The 18,242-nt window shown below is 39.2% G+C and overlaps 1 protein-coding gene across 8 annotated transcripts in view; it reads right to left on the minus strand.

Annotated features, from left to right (window-relative positions):
• The window catches only part of DENND5B (DENN domain containing 5B), a 201,460-nt gene that overhangs the window by 118,050 nt on the left and 65,168 nt on the right, over positions 1-18,242 (minus strand). The window contains exon 1 of one of the 8 annotated variants that reach the window (XM_073020602.1): positions 16,653-16,968. The exons of 6 other annotated variants lie outside the window; for them this stretch is intronic. The gene's annotated coding sequence lies outside the window, so the exon portion shown is untranslated. Of the gene's footprint in view, positions 1-12,302; positions 12,327-16,652; positions 16,969-18,242 lie in introns of those variants that run through there. One more of the 8 variants, XM_073020605.1, reaches the window with a different exon arrangement.

Consider the following 18,242-nt stretch of genomic DNA (forward strand, 5'->3'; position numbering starts at 1 on the left):
TATTCCAGGTCACTTTAACCAGTTATATAAAGAACGACACATAAGCAAAAATCATTTTAATAGATTTACATATTCAAATATTTCACCCTTGCCTCTAGATTACCAAAGTCCAATTAACTTCAGTTTAAATAATTCAGAGAATTTCCAGTGAAATAAGTGCATTTGATTCAAGAACGCTATAATGTAAATCACCATTTATATAAAGTTTGGACTTTAAAGTCTACTTTATAGGACATATATTTTAAAAGATAATGTATAATTTAAAAAGAAGTGTGACTAATTTTTTAACTTAACATACTAGAATGTACATGGGCAGCTGTGGAAATACTGAACTCCCAAAATTTCTCACTCTCCATAAAATACATGAAATATATCATAGCACAAAAGGTCTGCTACTATGAATGTAGATGATGTTAGAATGCCAAGAACACATCTCTCTTCACTATAGAAACATGAGATCTGGCCTTCCGGTTGCTTCACGCTTCCTCTCAGTTGGCAGTGGAAATAGGGACCCCATCCCCAGCTCAAAGCTACTGGCAGAGAGTTCTGTAGCATGTTTGTGGGGTTTTAAGTGAAGAGGAAATTTTGAGATTTATGAACCTTGGGGGCTATTTTTCAGCCTGATCATCACGGTTAAATATTTCTTCACTCACTTTCCTCCCTAAACCTTCTCACTAGGAGCGCCCCAGTTCCCTCCTGCACTATTCACTTCCTTCATAGCCTGTTTGTAACCAGAGACTTTCTCCAAAAACAAAGCTAAGCCTCACACTATTTCCCTCTCTTCCTGCCCTGACAGGTAACCCCAGGAGCCTAGAAGTCTTAAAGAAAATCTGCTTCTGGGTGGGAGTCAAATGACTAGTTCTTGCCAGTGAAATGTGGGCAGCAATGACATCATTTCCAGGTCAAGGCACACAATCTATATTTCCCCACCCATCTATCAGCTAAACGCAAAGGAGGCCTTAAAAGATGGAAAGTTCCCAAAGTGGAAGAAAGTTGAGTCACTAAATGTCTCTGTGAAGTAGAGGGCCTCCCACCTTGGCCTACATTACACTAAACGTGAATGAGAAAAACTTGTATTGCCTCATGCCACTGAAGCATTATGGGGTTGTTATTACAGCAGTTAGCTATTTATGTGTTTATTAGCCTGAGTTTTTATTTGTGTTAGTTTTGACCTTCTGTCTATAATACTAACCCCTGACTATATCATACCTTCTATTGGTAACTTCTCTACATTGCTTGTTACATGTTTAAATACATGAGTACAGTTCTCCAAGTATAAGGACAGAATTTGCCTTTTTTTTTTTTTTTTTTTTTTTTTTAAGACAGAGTCTTACTCTGTCACCCAGGCTAGAGTGTAAGGTTGAGATCTTGGCTCATTGCAACCTCTGCCTCCTGGGTTCAAGCGATTCTCCTGCCTCAGTCTCCCAAGCAGTTGGGACTACAGGCACGCTACCATGCCCAGCTAATTTTTGAGACCAGGCTGGTCTCAAACTCCTGACCTCAGGTGATCTGCCCACCTCAGCCCCCCAAAGTGCTGGGATTACAGGCATGAGCCACCATGCCCAGCCCAGAATTTGCCCATTTTTAATGCATGTTCTCTACTTTTCATAGAAAAAGCCATATATCCTACTAAGCTACTTATGAAGACCACAGGTTCTAGCCCATGACAAGCTTGTTATCCTTTCTAAACACATAACCCCCAAATCTAGTCAGCAAACTTGAAGGTCTAGGGTGATAGTCACGTAAGGAATCAAACAAAAGAATCTTGGAGGGGTCTCTGCAAATTCATTGACCCGACTGAGGAATTCAACAATACAGAAACTTAAATCCTGGTAATATTAAAGTTTATTTTAATTAATTAATTTTTTTTTTTTTTTTTTTTTTGAGACACGGTCTCACTCTGTTGTTGTCCAGGCTGGAGTTCAGTGGCATGATCATGGCTTACTGTGGCTTGGACCTCCCAGGCTCAAGTGATTCTCCCACCTCAGCCTCCCGCATGGCTGAGACTACAGGCATACACCCTCATGCCTGATTAATTTTTAAAACATTTTTGTAGAGGCAGGGTTTCGCCACATTGCCCATGCTGGTCTTGAACCCCTGGGCTCAAGTGATCTGCCCACCTCAGCCTCCCAAAGTGCTGGAATTATAGGCATGAGCCACCTTGCCTAGCCTTAGTTAAGATTTCAGTAAAAGTACATCAACATCAATCCAGTAAGCTTTGAGTTTTTAAGACATTCACAATATCTTTCCTCTTGATTACATCAAAATTAAAGAGCCATGTTATATTTAGCTAACACTAAATATACTTTCTCGTTTTAATTTATTATTATTATTATTTTTTAAAGGCTAGTCAAGTGAAGCAGTGTGAGTGGAGAAGGAACAAAGAAATCTGTAACTGATTGTGATGAATTAGTTATCAACACCTCTGCACTAGGACCAGCCTAAATACACTTGCAATTACTAAAATTTATTCACTGAAAACCAAAAGTTCACAACACAGTTATTCTGTTTCAATCTCAACTGAGTATACTGCAATCCGATTCTCTCATTAGCCACCCAAAGTTAGCACAGACCCCACAAGTAAAAGGGTATGCTCCCAAATAAGAGTGCCCTTATTTCAGACACCAGTCACACTTTGGAAGTCCCAGGCTACCTGCACTTCTAACAGGCTGGCTATAAATCTGAGTTTCCACAAGCCCCTCACGTATGCTAAATTCACTAGAGCTTGCAGAACTCAGGACAGTGCTACATTTACAATTACAGTTTTCTTACAAAGGACACAAATCAGAAGGACCAATCAAATAAAGAGATATATAGGGTGAGATCAAGAAGAGAATGCAGAGTTTCCATGCCTCCTTCTTGTGGAAAAAGGGCATGTCACCTGCTTTCCCCTGCGCATACATCAATGTGTTCACCAACCAGGAAGCTCCACCAAATCTCAATGTCCAGAGTTTTTGCTGGCTTTACTACATATGCACGACTGATTAAATCATTGGCTACATGACTAAGCTGAATCTCCAACTCTTTTCCCTCTCCAGAGGCCAGGTTGGTTCAGAGTCCCAATCACACAGTTGTTCCTTCCAGAGACAGCTCCTATCCTGAAGCTATCCAGAGGCCCATCATTAGTTACCTGATTAGCATAACAATCCCGTGGTCACTCAGGAAATTCCAAGGGTTTGAGAAGTTCAGGAAACATGGACAAAGATCAGACAAATTATCTTTTTTTTTTAAAGACAGGCTGCAGAGCAGTAGTGTGATCGCAGTTTAGCAGCCTCAAACTCCTGCCTCAGACTTCTTTGTAGCTAGGACTACAGGTGCACGCCACCATACCCAGACGAGTTCTTTTTATTTTTCATGGAGACAGAAAAATAAAAGTGTTTCTTGGCCTCACTCTTGGCGTCAAGTGATCCTGCTTGGGCCTCCCAAAGCACTGGCATTAAAATAATTTGCCACTGCACCTGGCCAAATTATTATACAACAGTTTTAGGCACTGCGCAGCTTACCACCAATCAAAGAACACGACAGTAGATTATATACTTGCAAAAATAACCTTAGCAATAAATTCAAGATCTAGAGTTCTCTGATAAGGAATAAACAAAGTTTTTGATCCTAGCCCATATCTGTCATACTAATAATAAAATGTGAAGTGAGAAAACAATTTTAAAAAGTAATTTAAGTATTGTAACTGCTATCATGAAACTCCAAGAGGAAAGAGTCCGTAATTTTTAGATTAATAAATGTCATGGGCTTGCCAGTGCTTAGTAAATAATTATTATTATTCTGAAGAACATCTAAGTGATTTGCAAATAATACATACAGCCAAGAAAACAAGGTTCTAGTTCTGGCTGAATATGCTGGTCTAGTAGCCTAGTGCAAATCACAATGTCTTTTAGCAAGGGTTTTCTCTTATATAAAACATTATTTTATTACTAAATTAAAAACACATTATTAATTATTCTTAAGTATCTACCTTCTACGGAAATTTTTTATCCAATGTATTTCTGGGAAAGCATATTATTATCCATGTCACATTTTATTATACAGTATAAAACAAATCTTTCCCCATTACTAAAGAACATATTCTTTGCTAAAGAGACACCAACACAGCCACACTTTGCCTTCTGGAACAAAACAAAGTAACTAAACATTAAAAAACTTATGGCTGACAAGTAACACTATGGAGCAACACGGCTAAGGTGATTCAAACAAACTTTCCTGAGGTATGTCTCAAAGAAGCAGTCATCTGGTCAGAGGTAAAGCAGACCTTTCCCTCCATATCCATTAACTATTTTGTTGCCAATACATGCTATCACCAAAAAAATTTCTATAAGAAGTCAAAAACACAAGGAACTCAGTTAAGCTTACATAGGGATACCAGTGATTTACACAAAAATACCACTTTATTCCTCCTACATTAGAAATCAACAGTTCTCTAAAAGAAAGATATAAATTACAAGGTAGAGAAGGGGGTACATTTGTTCTACTAATGTAAAACATCACATTAGTCAAGGCAGTCTTTTAGTAAATAGACTATCCTGTTTCATGGTCTATGAAATTATCCTAACATGAGCAAACTGAGCTAAATATGTTAGAAACAAGACTCACTGGAAAAGATAATCTTCCTGCAAGAATCAAACAGAAGTCTCATTATTCTAACAATTAACTGAAGTTGTTAGTAGCTTAAAATGGTTCAGTTGATGTGATTTTTGCTAAACAGAAACAGTTATCTGAGTCTCTGCATTAGTGTGTGGCCTTTTATCTAAAGGCCTTCAAGGCCCTCCCCTACTATGTTTGGTGTTAGAAGATCCAGATTTTAAAATAGTATTGAGGTTCTGCACAGACTGAAAATCATGCGTCACATATATCAGGAGGAGAACAATGACCTACAAGATGACAAAGACCCTCCCAGTTCTATGAGAGACTGTGATTCTCAAAGCTACTACCCAATGTACTTTTTTGAAATAGAAAGAAAAAAGTCAAGTTACCTTTGGGGCGGGGGGCGAGGTGTGAGCCATTTTAACCACTTTTTGAAGTTCACAAAATTAACATAAAACAAAGCAACCAAAAAGAAAAAAAGTGAGGTGAAGGGAGCAGAATTTTCCTCTTCTCTGTGGGAAAAACAAAGTCTTCCTTCCTCCCTCCATCAGAAAAACATAAAAAGAAAATCCTCAAGATGATCCGCAGACCTGAGTTTCAATTCATGACTTTTACTATACAGCAAGAATCTCCACTTGCTGTCTCATACTCAGCAGTCTCAACATCAATGTTTCCACAACTGAGCTCATTTTTCCCCTCAAAGCTTTTCCTCTGTTGACAGTGTCACAATTCATGTAGTCATCTAAGCATTATTATCCACTTATTCATCCCTAAAGAGGAGTTGATTTGGCCAAGTGTGGAGGCTCACACCTATAATCCCAACACTTTGGCAGGCTGAGGCATTCTAAGGGGAGAGACCCATAGTTTTGCATGCCTATAGGCCTAGCTACTTGGGAGGCTGAGGCAGGAGGACCGCTTGAGCCCAGGAGTTAAGAGGTTACAGTGAGTTATGACTGTGCCACTGAATTGCAGCCTAGGTGACACAGCCAAGACCCTTTCTCAAAATAAATAAATAAATAAATAAAAATAATTTTTTAAAACTATTGTTTTAAGTGGCTAAATTTTGAGATGGTTTATTATGTAACAATAAATAACTGGAAAAAATAGTGAACAAAATATCCAAAAAATCCTTGCTCTCACAGTTTACATTCTGAGAAGGGAGACAATAAGTATAATAAATTATATAGTATGCTGGAAGAAGAAAAGTGCAGTAGAAAGTTAAAAAAGAATAAAGTGGGCCGGGCGCGGTGGCTCAAGCCTGTAATCCCAGCACTTTGGGAGGCCGAGACGGGCGGATCACGAGGTCAGGAGATCGAGACCATCCTGGCTAACACGGTGAAACCCCGTCTCTACTAAAAATACAAAAAAAACTAGCCGGGCGAGGTGGCGGGCGCCTGTAGTCCCAGCTACTCAGGAGGCTGAGGCAGGAGAATGGCGTAAACCCGGGAGGCGGAGCTTGCAGTGAGCTGAGATCCGGCCACTGCAGTCCAGCCCGGGATACAGAGCAAGACTCCGTCTCAAAAAAAAAAAAAAAAAAAAAAAAAAAGAATAAAGTGAGGAAAGCTGGCAGTACACAGTACAAGTTGCAGTATCAAGTAGGACGATCAAGTTGGCCCTCATTGAGAAGATGATGTTTGAGCAAACTTGGAGACAGAGAATTAATCTTACCTCCTTGGGAAAATCAACGTGAGCTAAGATACCAGTCTCACAAATTCAGTCCCTGCCAGCTAAGGTCCAGATTCCTTAGACAGCATTTGAGGACCACCATGACCTAGCCGAACCTACTTTTCCAGCTTTAGTTTCTGAGGCTCCTGCACTTGAGCTATGCCAAATGACGCAGGGTTCCCTTTTAAGTACGATACCCTATGGGTCCTTGCTAGAATTCATGTGTCTGAAACATCTTCTCTCCTGTAATAATATTCTGTTGCCTCAAGTTATTATGCCAAATTTAGCAGCTTAACACACCCACATTTATTATTTCACATTTTCCATGAGCCAGAAGTCTGGCACAGCGTGGCTCAGCTGATTCCTTTAATCTAAGTCTGACAATACTGACACCATCCTGTTGATAGGGCTGCATTCCTTTCTGGAGGCTCTGAAGAAGAATCCACTTTCTTTATTCTGTATTTATTTATTTATTTTTTTGAGATGGAGTCTCGCTCTGTCACCCAGGCTGGAGTACAATGGCACAATCTCAGCTCACTGCAACCTCTGCCTCCCGGGTTCAAGCAATTCTCCTGCCTCAGCCTCCCCGGGAGCTGGGACTACAGGCGCCCGCCACCACACCCAGCTAAAGAATCCATTTTCAAACACACTGAGGTTATGGGCGGAATTCAGTTCCTTGTGGTTGTAGAGCTAAGGTCCCCATTTCCTTGCAAGCTGTTAGCCAGGTGCCCTTAGCACATAAGATCTCTCTTTGATCCTTGCATGTGACACTCAACATCTCAAATCGAACCATCTTGTACTTGAAATCTAATTTTTTCTCTCTTCTGCAGCCGCTAGCTGAGTTTTCTGCTTTTAAGGACTCGTGATTATACTGGACACATGTGGATAATTCAAGCAACTCTCCCTATTTTAGGGTCGGCTAATAGTAACCTTAATTAAATCTGTAAAATTCCTTTACAGCAGAACCTAGACTGCTCTTTAACTGAATACCCAGAAGACAATGTTTGGGAATACTTTTAAAATTCTGCCTACCACACCCCTCCTTCCATGTCTGCCTATTAGGCTCCTACACATCTTTAAGAATTCTACTCAGGGCTTCCGTGATGTTTTGGCCAGGCGCGGTGGCTCATGCCTGTAATCCTAACACTTTGGGAGGTCAAGACAGGGGTAATCACTTGAGCCCAGGAGTATGAGACCAGCCTGGTCAACACAGTGAGACCCCATCTGTGCAAATTTAAAAAAAAAAAAATTAGCTGAGCATGGTGGCAAGCACCTGTAGTACCAGCTACTCAGGAGGCTGAGGTAGGAGGATCTCTTGAGCCCTGGAGTTCGAGGCTGCAGTGAGCTGTGACTGCACCACTGTACTCCAGCCTGCAGGCAGACCCTGTCTCAAAAAAAAAAAAAGATTCTATTCAGAAGAGCCCTCCTGGGGAAACCTTTCTTGACCTGTCCAGAAGAAAGGAGTTTCTTCCATAACACTACAAAATCTACAAATTAGAACAGATTTTTATGGTCCAATATTTTTAAAATTCCGTATCTTAATTTTTAAATGAACCACTATCGTACAAACACTGTACTAAACAAATATTAATTGATGTGTTAAAATAATAATTTTTCTCAACAGTAAGGTTCGAGATAAAGCGTTTGTCTTCCTTTCTTGGTTATCTTATAATACGTGAATATGATGTCTCCTTTTTTTTTGTTTGTTTGTTTGTTTTTTGGGAGACAGCACTGTGAAGTTCTTGGAACTTTGTTCTCATAATTGCTATGGCATATTGCTGTCTGCTTACCATATTACATTAACACTGTTAAATTCTATCTTCCCCTTTAGAAATTAAGCTCTTCAACATATTACTCACCCTTACATCCTCAACACCTACTTAATATTGTGCCTGGCAGTAAAAATGTTTGTTGAGTAAATAGATAGATGAATAAAAATTGGACTCTTAGGTCTGAATTATATACTCCAAAATTTTTAAGACACTTATTTAAAATATTGGTAGCTTTAAAAATGATTCATTTCAAAGCCTGGACTACATAAACTAAAATATAATTTAAGAAATAAAAACATCCCCTCCACTATCTTTTTGTTTGTTTGTTTGTTTGTTTTGAGACAGAGACTTGCTCTGTTGCCCAGGTTGGAGTACAGTGCTTGGCTCACTGCAACCTCTGCCTCCTGGGTTCAAGCGATTCTCCTGCCTCAGCCTCCTGAGTAGCTGGGATTACAGGCACGTGCCACCATGCCCGGCCAATTTTTGTATTTTTAGTGGAGACGGGGTTTCACCATGTTAATCAGGTTGGTCTCGAATTCCTAATCTCATGATCTGCCCGCCTTGGCCTCCCAAAGTGTTGGGATTACAGGCGTGAGCCACCGCACTAGCCTCCACTGCCCTTTTCTTTGACATAGGTCTTGATCTGTGACCCAGGCTGGCGTGTGGTGGTACAACCATGGTTCACTGTAGCTTGGACTTCATGGGCTTGTTAAGTGACCCTTGCACCTCAGCCTCCAGAGTAGCTGGGATTACAGGCACACACCAACACACTCCCTGGTTATTATTATTATTTTTTTAAATTTTTAGTAGAGATAAGGTCTTGCTATGTTGCCCAGGCTGGTCTCAAACTCCTGGGCTCAAGGGATCCTCCTGCCTTGGCCTCTTAAAGTGCTGGGATTAGAGGCATGAGCCACTGCACACAGCCCATTTTCTTTAGAACATTTTTGTCCTTTAATAATGTGTTGATCTGTAAATTAAAATTTGATACCTACCTTATTTCAAACATAGAGATATTATTATTGTACTGTATATCCATCATGGTGTCACATAATCAAAATTTCATTAACCTTTGCTTTGAATCCTAGATTTCATGGTTATCTTTTTTCTTCAACTTTGTATTGGTCAAACTCATTTCATTGTTTTAAGAAACTTTTTAAAAAGTAAATTTAATTTTTAGAATGGTTTTAGATTTACAGAAAAATAGGGAAAATAGTGGAGTTCCCATATACCCTAAACCAGTTTCTCCTAATAGTAACATCTTACATAAGTATAATACATTTATTAAAATTAATGACTAGTATTTGGTACATTATTAGCGAAAGTCGAAACTTTATCTAGATTTTCTGAGTTTTTACCTAAGATCCTTTTTGTATTCAAGAATCTCATCCAAACTACCACATTACATTTAGCAGTTAAGCCTCCCTAAGTTCCTCTTGGCTATGACAGTTTCTCAGATATTCCTTGTTTTAGATGACCTTGATAGTTTTGAGTAGTATTGGTCAGGTATTTTGTAGAAGGTCCCTCAACTGGAATTTGTCTGATGTTTTTCTCACGATTACACTGGGTTTATAGGTTTGGGGAAGACCACACAGGTAAAGTGCCATTTTCATCACTTAATATCAATGGTTCATACTGTCAATGTGACATCACGGTTGATGTTAACCTTCATCACTTGGCTAAGACAGTGTTTTTCAGGCTTCTCCACAGTAAAGTTTTTTTCTCTCCTTTTCTATATTACAGTCTTCAGATGGAAGTCACTCTACCCAACCCACATTTTAGGAATAGAGAGTTATACTTCACCTCTTGAGGGTAAAGTATGTATCTACTTCAATCATTTGGAATTCTTCTGTAAGGGAGACTTGTCTCTTCTCCCCCATTTTCTAACTTATCTGATCATTTATTTACATCAGTATGGACTCATGCATATTTATTTTATATTTTGAGTCACGACAGACTTCTATTTTTCTGCTCAGTATGTTCCAGTTTTGGCCATTAACAACTCTTTTATTTGGCTCCTATGCCCGTTTGATGCACCCCCATCTATGAGTTGTGTGGCTTCTTTGTTCTTTTTTGGGTTTTTGAGCACTTCCTTAATTGCCAGCAGTATAAGGTTCATATTTCTTGGCCCATTTCTAGAAATCAGTCATTTCTCCAAGGACCCCCTGCTCCTTTAATTGCAAAATAGTATTAGAAATTAAGATCTCTGGGGTGTCATTGCTTGTAAGCCCCTTGGATAACTTTTTTTTTTTTTTTTTTTTTTTTTTTTAAGAGACAGCGTCTCACTCTGTCATCCAGGCTGGAATGCAGTAGCACAATCATTGTCCATGGTAACCTTGAACTCCTGGGCTTAATCAATCCTCCTGTCTCTGCATCCCAAGTAGCTAGGATTATAGGAATGTACCACCACACCTGGCTAATCTTTTAAAAAAATTTTTGTAGAGCGAGACAGAGTGTCACTGTGTTGCCCAAGCTGGTCTCAAACTCCTGAGCTCAAGCAATCCTCCCACCTCAGCCTCCCAAAGTGCTGTGATTACAGGTATGAGCCACTACACAAAGCCAGGATAACTTATTTTTACTTCTTACCTAAATATGCAGAAATAGGGGAAGGTTGGAAATACCAGTTTATAAATAAAATGTTTAAATCTTTTATAACAATAAGAGCAATAGGTTGTATCATATAGTCAAGGTTTGTAGTAGGCTATGCTACCTAGTTTTATGTAAGTACACTCTATGATGTCTGCACAATAACAATATCTCTTAATAGTGCTTTTCTCAGAATGTATCCTCATCATTAGGCATATGAGAATAAATGAATAATTATGCACATGGGCTAGTTGAAAGAACACAGGAATACTACCGACTTTGTGTAAATATTTTTACCTTGTTTGTACAAATTCTAGAATAATGGTTTTATAGGACTATGAAGGTTATTTAATAAAAATTTAAGGCTGGACGCAGTGGCTCACGCCTGTAATCACAACACTGTGGGAGGCCAAGGTGGGTGGATCACTTGACATCAGGAGGTCGAGACCAGCCTGGCCAACATGGTAAAAATCCGTCTCTACTAAAAATACAAAAAAATTAGCCGGGCATGGTGGCGTGTGCCTGTAATTCTAGCTACTCGGGAGGCTGAGGCAGGAGAATCACTTGAATCTGATTCAGGAAAGCAGAGGTTGCAGTGAGCTGAGACTGTATACCACTGCACTCTGTCTGGGTGACACAGAGAGACTCTGTCTCAAAAAAAAAAAAAAAAAATTTAAGATTTGTGACACTGGGTGCAATGGCTCACGCCTGTAATCCCAACACTTTGGGAGGTTGAAGCAGGAGAATCACTTTGGACCAGCCTGGGCAACATATCAAGACCTTTTTCTCTATCAAAAAAAGTTTTAAAGAGTTTTAATTGAGTAGCTGCAGTCCTAGCTACTCAAGAGACTGCGGTGATAGGATTACTTGAGCCTAGGAGTTAAAGGCTGCAGTCAGCTATGATAGTGCCACTGTACTCCAGCCTGGGTAACAGAGTGAGACCCTGTCTCTAAAAAGAAAACAGAACATAAGATTTGCGATTATAAGCCGAGTGTGGTGGTGCGTGCCTGCAGTCTGAGCTATTTGGGATGCTGAAGTGGAAGGATCACATGAACCCAAGTTCAAGGCTGCAGGGAGCTATGATTGTGCCACTGGACTTCAGCTTGGGTGACAGAGTGAGACCCCATCTCTAAATATATACACATACATTTTAAAAAATTGTGATTATAATTATACTGAAATTATAAGTTTAAATTATCATTATGATTACTGTAACGGTATTTGATTCTTTTACAGTATGACAGAGAAATAGATGAGAAATAACCTGGGAAACTACATTATTAATTTTGCGCTTCTGTAAGACCATTCCACATACTTACAGTTTTGCAGATATACTTACATACTGGGTAAATTTTATTGCCATAAATGTTTATTAAGTTGTACTTCTGTGAGAGACTACAGTATGTTAATTCCTTTCAGGATAAGTTCTAAACAACCTCCCATTTTGTATGAATGAATGAACAAAAAAAGCAATGAACTTGAGATTTGTTCAATTATATACAATTAATCAGTAGAAAAACTGTTACATAGATATGCTTTTTGCACTAAGATTAAACTCATCTATTCACTAGCAACACAATATTACTGGTATAAACAGACTACTCAAAATTCTGTACTGCCAACCAACAAATATATTAAGTCTTGCTATAAGCTTAGCCAAGCATATGGGGAATATAGAAAATTTACCAGTAATGGTTCTTCCCTCAGTGCTTACAGAAGAAATTCTTGAAAAGGCAAAAATTCAACTGTTAAGAGACAATTACAGCACAATAGACTTTAGAGCATATTTTAAAATAATTTAAATATATGCATTAAAAGCTACTCTTTCAGAAAAATGTGATTACACTTATTTTTCATGTAGATGTATTGGCTGAACTTGCTCCTTTTGATAATTACTAAAGTATGTCATTTATTTATATTCATTTTATCTAATGATGTACAGCATATTCTCTATGTTAGTATATCTCACACCCAAACAAATTAAGCATGGGTGGGCACGGTGGCTCTCATCTGTTATCCCAGCACTTTGAGAGGCTAAGGTGGGCAGATCACCCGAGCCCACGAGTTTGAGAGAGCCTGGGGAACAGGGCAAAACCTTGTCTCCACAAAAAAAAATATAAAAATTAGCCAGGTGTGGTGGTGTATGCCTACAGTTCCAGACAGCTACTTGGGAGGCTGAGCTGGAAGGATCACCTGAGTCTAGGGATGGTGAGGCTGCAGTGAGCTGTGATCACACCACTGCTCTCCTGCCTGGACAACAAGAGTGAGAACCCGTTTCAAAAAAAAAAAAAAAAGTTAACTCCAAGCCATGAAGAAACCTTGGCCCATTATTTATTTTTTCCACTTCTTCATGACATTTGAGCTTTCATCATTGATGATCGTAGTCATTTTTCCATTCTTTGGTTGCAGAACAATATACTATTTATGTGCTCCTTCAATACTGATAGAATAACTGACTGCCATTAACCCTACCTTTTCAAGAGCTGACCATCTGATCTATATATTATTCAAGCTCTCTCCTCTGTCTCCTGAGTTGCTCGACTTTAATGCAATTTATTTCCCTGCCTGTAATTTTAAAATATTTCAGGCTGGGTCCTGTGGCTCACATCTTCTAATCCCAACACTTTGGGAGGCTGAGGCAGGAGAGCTGCTTGAGCCCAGGAGGTTGAGGCTGCAGTGAGTCCTGATCGTGCCACTGCACTCCAGACTGGGCAACGGAGAGAGATTCTATCTCAAAAAAATTAAAAAGAAGAAATTCAAGCATATAGAGAAGTAAAACAGAAATAATGAACACTGTGTGTAGATACCTTCCTCCTAAATTCAACAAATGTTAACACTTTGCTATATTCATTTCACAACTTTTTAAAACAGAAATATGAATCTTAAATTCAGCTGGGAAAAAAAAAAACAGAAATAAAACTTTAGATGAATGAAAATTCCCTCAGCTGGAGCTCAGAACATCAGCCTCCATTCTGCACATCCATATCTTTCAGGACTGTTTCCTACATGTATAAACTACCCCACTACAACCCATGGTGATTCCTTTTTTCTCTAAGCCCTACCTACTTGATTATCTAATATAGGTAATGTTTGTTTTTTTTCTGTGAGAATTTCCTCTATCCTGAGCTTAAAGCGGACTATGAGTAGTCAGCACCCTGATCACACACTGCCCTATGCCCTAACTCTGTATTGGTTGTTTGCTGCCTTTGTCTAGAGACTTAAGGTGAAAACGATCTTAGCTGAGGTGAAGGGCAGTGAAAAGTATAGCACAGTACTGAATGAGAAGTGCATAGAAATATGAATTGATAAAAGGAAGGATCTCTCCATAACTATACAAGCTTCAGTTAAATTAACAGTTGTAGCCTTAGTTTTACTAATGATTGTATTTGGACATTAGTCCATAAAATAATTCACCTCCCATAGGAACAATGTTATAAGATGATTAAGTCTCCTCATTTCCCAGCCCTAAACTAGTAGAGATGCTTTTAATGATTGAAGACTGGGATGTGGGAAAGTTGGCGAGGAGAAAGTGACAGAGATCAAGTTCAGAAGTCCTTGAATCCAGAGTTGATGAAAGGCGGGGAGGTGAAGTACAGGGGTTCTGGGAGTCTAAGAAGTCAAATGACACTTTGGGGATCATCAATCACTATGAAGTTGATCCTTTACTGTGCCTTTCTGCCTCACACTGTCCCTTCCTATAACTTGTTACCTGCAGCTATGTACTCTGCCTTTGCAGGTGGATGATAAAGTGGGGGCTCCTTCCCTCAACCCAGCCTTGCATTGCTGGAATAAAAAGCCTGAGTTCCCAAAGGTGGATCCATGGGCAGTCTCTGCAATGGGAGCAGTGCAAAGTGGAGAGGTAGGGAAAAAGAGCTTTGTAAACTGAAGCTCTGGAAGTCAGAAACCTCTCATATTCAGCTTCTCTGATTACATAGCTCATCTTTCCTCCTCATCTAGACTGGATGTCCCACTGTCAGAGACTATGAACACACAAAACTTGATTGAAATATTTTAGGAAATAACACTACACAAATAATTCAAAAGATATTAGACTTGAATTATCTTTAAAAGCCCGAGCAGTCCCTCTCACTCTCTCACTGTTTACATTAGGAGATGCTCAGTTAACATCGTTTGCCTAAGGTGAGAATTAAAGACAGAGCTGAGGCTTGAATTAAGAGTCTCCAGAAACCCAGTCTCAAAGACAGTGTCCTCCTCTATTAAATGTCCACCTCTATACCCTTGTGCCGGACCAGGGCTAAGCATGAGACACATACTCAATATAAATGGGTCAACTGACTTGTCTAAATGTAATCTGTGGGCTTTGAAGCCCTATTCAAATATACCTTTTTTTTTTTTTAACTAAGATCGTTAGCAAGCAAATATCTTCAAGCAGCTTTTAATCAAGCTTTTAGTACTGTATATTACCTTCCCTTCTCAAACTAACTTAAACTCACTTTAATTCCACACTCACTGCATCATACTCAAAAGCATTGCTAATTTTCTTTTTTTTTTTTTTTTAAATCTTTCTTTTGCCTCATGCTGTGCTAATTTAACCTCATTTTGGTAAACAAGAAAATGGTCCTTGTTTGACAGACTCTAGCTGCAGCAACTGCAGCTGGCCTATATGCAAACCAATTTTGTTCATTCTTTATCCTGGCAGGGGGCCCTGCCCTAGAATTGTTTTAGGGCTAATCAGCATTAAACCTGCGTCAGAAAGGTTGCTGAAAGCAGCCCTAGAGCAAGACCACAGCAACAAGACTCTTCAGGAAAGGGATGAAGACAAATGCAGCAGCTGTGTAGAAATCTATGGGAAGACTTTTGTTCATGAGAGTAAAAGTGGAGCCTAGCTTCTTTTCTGTGCTTTAGCACTTATCCTGTGGAAATGACTTCGAAAGGAGATATGGAAGAAAACGATGCACCAAATTTGCTCTATTTCTTTCTTTCTGAGTGCTTGGTGATTAGCCAGAAAATGTTACTAACTTCAGATGGTAGCAAATGGTAAAGAAATTAAATGTGCATCCTCTGCTACTCTCTGAAGTTGAAAATACTGCATGACTCGTCTTTGGATATTCTTGTGAGTTAGCATGATTTTCTGTAAGATAAACCTGAGGTACAAGAAACAGATGTGCATAACACCTTGAGTAGATATAAACAACTCTGTCTAAAAACTCTGTTAATGGATAAATTTCTCAAAAACAAATGATTAAATACTGGAGTGGCTTTCTTTCTACTCATCTGATGGACTCAGTCTACACCTTTCAGTGTATCGCATTCATTTTACATTAGAATATGAATGAGAATAAATTGTACCTAGTGAATCTCTCAAACCTCTTAGCAATCTAATACACTGTTAGTGACTTTCACAAGCACTCACAAAAGAAGGCCACTAGGCTTCCCTAAATGCCACCAGATCTGTGGGGCTCACACAGAAGTCAAAAAAGGACAGTCCATTTTTGTCTGATCACCGTAGTTCTTGAACATATGGTTGCTTTCTGTCTGCTCACTTAACTCTCATTAAATGACTAGTAAGTCAGTAACTCCAACAGTTAAGCATGTTCAGATTGTTTTTTTAATAACAGCTTTATTGAGCTATATTGCACATACCCTAACACCCACCCTTTTTTTTTTTTTTTGAGATGGAGTCTCACTCTGTCACCCAGGCTGGAATGCAGTGGCTCAGTCTCGGCTCACTGCAAGCTCTGCCTCCCAGGTTCATGCCATTCTCCTGCCTCAGTCTCCCGAGTAGCTGGGAATATGGGCACCCGCCACCATGCCCAGCTAATTTTTTGTATTTTTAGTAGAGACGGGGTTTCACCGTGTTAGCCAGGATGGTATCAATCTCCTGACCTCATGATCCACCCGCCTTGGCCTCCCAAAGTGCCGGGGTTACAGGCGTGAGCCACTGCGCCCGGCCACACTCACCCTTTTAAAGTATACAATTCAGTGGTTTTAGTATATTTACAGAGTTGTACAAGCATCACTACTATCTAATTTTAGAACATTTTCATCACCCCAAAAAGAAACCCTGCACCTCACCTTAGCAGAGAGACTTTTTGATATGGCAGCCAGCCCTGTTTCCTAGGTGTGTTTGTTACCGGTACAGGTATTTCTTGGCCTGTGTCAATTGGAACACTGCAAAAAAATTTTAGTGTTTAGACAATAAATGAAAACCCTCATAAAATGTTTTTCAAATAAGCTTTTTCTCTAGTCCAATCTTATTCATGTACCAGCTTGGAGATTTTCATTGTAGAAATAATTTATCTGCAGAAGGGTTAATAAACACTATCCAACTTACAGATTTCAAAATGAATTGTGATAACATCTACAAAAATCAGTTTCCTGTAGATAGTCTGCACTGAAGTTCTTACTAATAAAATTAACTATAGGGTGCTACAGAACTTTTAAACTTTGTTTCCAAAATATGGGAAGACAATTTAGCATTATTGCAGTTTCCAGGCACTTATAATGAATTAAAATGAAAACAGCTGTTAATCATATGCAGCAAATCACTAGCTAGCATAGAAGTTAGGCAGCTAGCATAGAAACTAGGCAGATAATGGAACTGAAATAAACTTAGCAAAGAAAGCAATAGAAAGATAATGTGAGCCATTTAAATAACTTCAATTTTTCTAGTAGCTACTTTTTTTTTTTTTTTTTTTTTTTTGAGACAGAGTCTCGCTTTGTCATCCAGGCTGGAGTACAGTGGTGCGATCTCGGCTTACTGCAACCTCCGCCTCCTGGGTTCAAGTGATTCTCCTGCCTCAGCCTCCTGAGTGGCTGGCACTACAGCCGTGTGCCACTACGCCTGGCTAATTTTTGGTATTTTTAATAGAGATGGGGTTTCACTGTGTTAGCCAGGATGGTCTCGATCTCCTGACCTCGTGATCCGCCCGCCTCGGCCTCCCAAAGTGCTGGGATTACAGGTGTAGCTACATTTAAAAAATAGTTAAAAACAGAAACAAAAACAAAATAGGAAAATTTCATGATGACAATAAATTTTACTTCTTGTAGCCAAAATAATGCTCCAACATGTAATATACAAAAATTTTAGTGAGATTAAGTCTTTGAAATCTAGTGAGTATATTACATCTCCACTCATCTCATTTTGAACTAGTCAAATTTCAAATACTCAAGTCACATGTGGCTAAGTGGCTCTCATATCAAATAGCAGCACAGCCTTAGATCATTACAGGTTTTTTTTTTTTTTTCCCAATTACTCATAAGGGATTGCCTGGCTATAAGGATGCCAAGGAAAATAACGCTAATTGAATAAAATAGGTGTCAAAAACAATAGAAAAGGTTATATCACTGTTATGTATAGTAAGTTGAGAGATAAGGCATTAGAATTCCACTGTACATTCTGTGGGGTGTGCAGATATCAGACATTCACTTTAGTACAAAAAAATTCTTTCTGTTTTTTAATACTTAGAGACAGGGTCTCACTGTGCTGCTCTGGCTGCACTCGAACTCCCGGGTTCAAGTGATCCACTTGCCTCAGCCTCCAGAGTAGCTTGGAAATACAGGCATACACCACTGCACCTGGCTATTCTATCAATACTTATTTTTGTAGACTGAACTGTACAGGGTTAAGTAAAATTATAATTAGAAAGTCGGTGATTGTATTTC

The sequence above is a fragment of the Chlorocebus sabaeus genome, chromosome 11 (genome assembly GCF_047675955.1).
Source record: "Chlorocebus sabaeus isolate Y175 chromosome 11, mChlSab1.0.hap1, whole genome shotgun sequence".
Classification (NCBI taxonomy): Eukaryota; Metazoa; Chordata; class Mammalia; order Primates; family Cercopithecidae; genus Chlorocebus; species Chlorocebus sabaeus.